The sequence below is a fragment of the Tupaia chinensis genome, unplaced genomic scaffold (assembly GCF_000334495.1).
Source record: "Tupaia chinensis unplaced genomic scaffold, TupChi_1.0 Scaffold139431_1, whole genome shotgun sequence".
Taxonomy (NCBI): domain Eukaryota; kingdom Metazoa; phylum Chordata; class Mammalia; order Scandentia; family Tupaiidae; genus Tupaia; species Tupaia belangeri.
Genome location: NW_006199316.1, coordinates 2665 through 5828, shown reverse-complemented (window position 1 = coordinate 5828; position 3164 = coordinate 2665). Strand labels below are relative to the sequence as shown.

Here is a 3164-nt window from a genome sequence, read left to right as displayed (position 1 = left end):
GAAAGATAAACCTCAGAAATCATGAGGTGACCCCTCTCCCTTTTGGTGCTAGAGAATGTGTGCGCTAGTCAGAGAGTTACAGAGAAAGAGGGGGAGGAGAAAGCACCCCCCCCCCCGGAATGGTCATGCCACAATCTCTCCTCCATTTCTCTCTCCTTTCGGGATTTTGGGCATACACACATGTGCCTGGCATGTCACTCAAGCCTCCAGAAGCCCAGTCTGCACCCAGAAGGAGCATGTCTATGCAAGGAGCACCCTTGCCTTTAGGAAGCACAGCAGCCCAAGGGCAGAGCGGGGCCACAGACTGGCCTTCGTTTCCCCAACTGCTCTCTCTTGGCGGCTTGCTCTCTCCACTTGGGCCGATCCGCAGGGTGATTCTCCGCCACCGAGTCCTCACGCATGCCTCACTCAGCCTGCCAGCGTGAGGGCACCTAAGTCCAACAGGTCCAGAGGGGCAGAAAGGACGTGCTCTGATTCACGGGGACCTGGGGGAGCTGACTCCCCAAAACTGCAGGAGTGATTAGGGTCTGGGTACTGTTTCTTCTGCCCCCACCCCACCTTTGCCACACTCTCCAGCCTCAAATGCCAAGAAGGGCAGAATGGAGCAGGGTCTCCAGTCATCCCACCATCAGGGGACTTCAGAAGGTGTCCCCAGGCTCCTGACACCTGACCTCCCGAGTCTCAGTTTTCCCACCTATGTCCTGACTCGATGCTCCCACAAGGCACCTCTGACTCTGAGACATCCAGGATTCTGGGCTCAGGAGCTGTGTCTCCCTCTTCATGGTCAGGCCCCCAGCAATGAACACACAGTAGATGCTTAAAATGATCTGTCGCATGGCTGAATGAAATGGTCCTCCATCAGTCAGAAGATCACATGGAAGTCGGAAAGGAAATTCTCTCCATAGACATCTACCGTGTGACCCCATAGATGGTCACACGTGCTAGCAGTGGAGAAGCCCTTTGCAAACCCAGTTCTCCTAGATCTGGCTGGAGGAGCCATGCAGGAAAGTGCTGGGTGGGGAGAGGGAGCTTGAACCCCAGCTAGGAACTAGTGTCCCTCACCTCCATTGTCCTAAGCACAGGGTTCCTCCCACTCCCCCTGACTTCCCTCTCCTCCCGCCTCCTCTTCCTGCCCTCCCCTGCACTTCTTGTACAGAGACAGCCTCTTCCTCCCTCTGTGGAGGTTCGGAGCCTCCTGTCGTCCTGGCGCCTGTCTGGTCCTCTCCCATCAGAACGCTCCTGGAGCCCTAGGCTTTCCTGGTCAGGGATGGGAGAATACAGCCAGGAAAGAGGGGACGCTAGTCTGAGTCCTTCTGAATCTAGCACGGAGGAGAGGGGTTCTGGAAGGCCCTACCCTCCACCTTCTACAAGGTTTCCAGGGACACATCAGGGTTGTCCTTGGGGCCTCCTTAGCCCCCACAACTTCCCCTCCACACCCCTAAACATGGAGCACAGAGCCAGATGAGGGGCGAACCTGCCCTCTCTCTTCCCCACCTCAGCCTAGCCAGAGAGCTTTTAGAAGTGCAGCGCGTGTGTGTTTTAGGGAAAATGACGGTGTGGCTGCTGGTGTGTGTGTGTGAGCAGGCACTGTGTGGGGGTGTGTACCGGGCGGTACAGAAATGGTGCCTTTCCTGCGTATGTGGGGGGTGTGGTATGATATACACATAAGGGGGAGCGAGGGTGTTTGTGAACTACGTGTGGAAAGTAGGGTGTGTGGCGTACGTGAGGGTGTGTTTATAACGCGTGTGTGCGTTAGGGAAAGCAGTGGCGTGTGCGACTGCTGGGGTGGGTGTGCGTGCAGCCTTGTGAGTGGTGCGGTGTGGTGTGGATAGATACCGGTATGTACGTGGTATACATGTGGTGTGGTATGTGTGCATGTGTGGTGTGAGTGGGATGTGGCGTATGTGTGTGAGGGTATGTTTACGGCGTGTGTGGTGGTGTTTGTGAGGTGTACTGTACTTGAGGGGCCAGGGTGGGAGCCAGATGCCCAGGATCTCCCATCCAGAGGAGCCAGGGGCAACCAGTATCCAGGCAACCAAGCTGGGGGAGGGGAGATGTGGAGGTGAGGGATGGGCAGGAAAAGGAGGGAGGTCTGGAATGGGAGAGGAGTTTCCATGGCAACTACCAGGCAGGTCATGTGCAAAAGACGAAGTTACAGAAATACACATACACATCCACACAAACGCAATTTGAGGTATCTGGGCCCCCAAAGTGGGGGACCTTTCATAGAGGGGTAGGTTGCTCACTGATCCACCTTGGACCCCCCGAAATGCCAGCCCAGCCAGAGAGCATGAACCTAGGAGACAAAGGAAGGGGGGACCAAGGCCACACTGATGGGCAGTTCTGGCAGCTGGGGCCCCCAGTCAGGAGGCTGGCAGCAGAGACCCGCAGGCCCTGCTTCCAGAGCGGCAGCTCGGCGCCCACCCCTGGGTGCTGTCTCCACCAGCCACCACTTGTCAGAGCCTGAGCAAGCGCCGGGGGACAGCAGGCTGCTCACCAACTCTCGGAAGCCCAGGAAGACACAAAAGGGGAGCTCCGCGTCGGTGAGCCTCTCCAGGAAAGGATGGGAATGGCGATCAGGGTCGGCAGACTGGGAGAAAAAAGTGATGCAGCCTGCGCCCTTCCTGTCGCCCACGGCCCAGCCCTGCCCACCCCCGACCCCCAAGCCCCGCACCAGCAAGTCCCATTTTGTATCGTTCATGTGTCCACACACACCCAGCCACACTCTCCGTCCTCACATCCCCGTGCTCCACCCGAGCGTCCCCAGCTTCCCGGCAACAAAGGAAAACGCCCCCCAGCATAAAGGGTGTGAGCGGCCTGTCCCCCTTCTCCAAAGCCCCAGGCTCAAGCTCGAGGCGGCAAGGAGAGCATCCCGCGGCCACCAGCGTCCCCCTCGCCGTCGCCCGCCTGCCCCTCGAGGCCGCGGTCTCCCGACGCCCACCTCCTTGTTTACATCCGCAGACCGGCTGCCCGCTGCCCAGGCGGGGACCGAGGCCCCTGGCGGGCAGGACCGCACACACCCACCGAAACAAACAGAACCCGTTGCTCCTGGCGCTCTGGTGTCCCCACCCGCGCCCCTCCCTCCATGGACGAAGGCGCCAACTTTGCCCGCCGCCCCAGCCTCTCACCTGCACAGCGGGTCCCCGCCGAGCCGATCCCCCAGG

General features: G+C 59.3%; 1 protein-coding gene across 2 annotated transcripts in view; it reads right to left on the bottom strand.

Annotated features, from left to right (window-relative positions):
- The window catches only part of FXYD6 (FXYD domain containing ion transport regulator 6), a 43977-nt gene extending 40820 nt beyond the window's left edge, over window positions 1–3157 (bottom strand). The window contains exon 1 of one of the 2 annotated variants that reach the window (XM_006161879.3): window positions 3129–3157. The gene's annotated coding sequence lies outside the window, so the exon portion shown is untranslated. Of the gene's footprint in view, window positions 1–2497; window positions 2591–3128 lie in introns of those variants that run through there. The other variant, XM_006161878.3, reaches the window with a different exon arrangement.
- Between the last annotated feature and the right edge of the window lie 7 nt (window positions 3158–3164).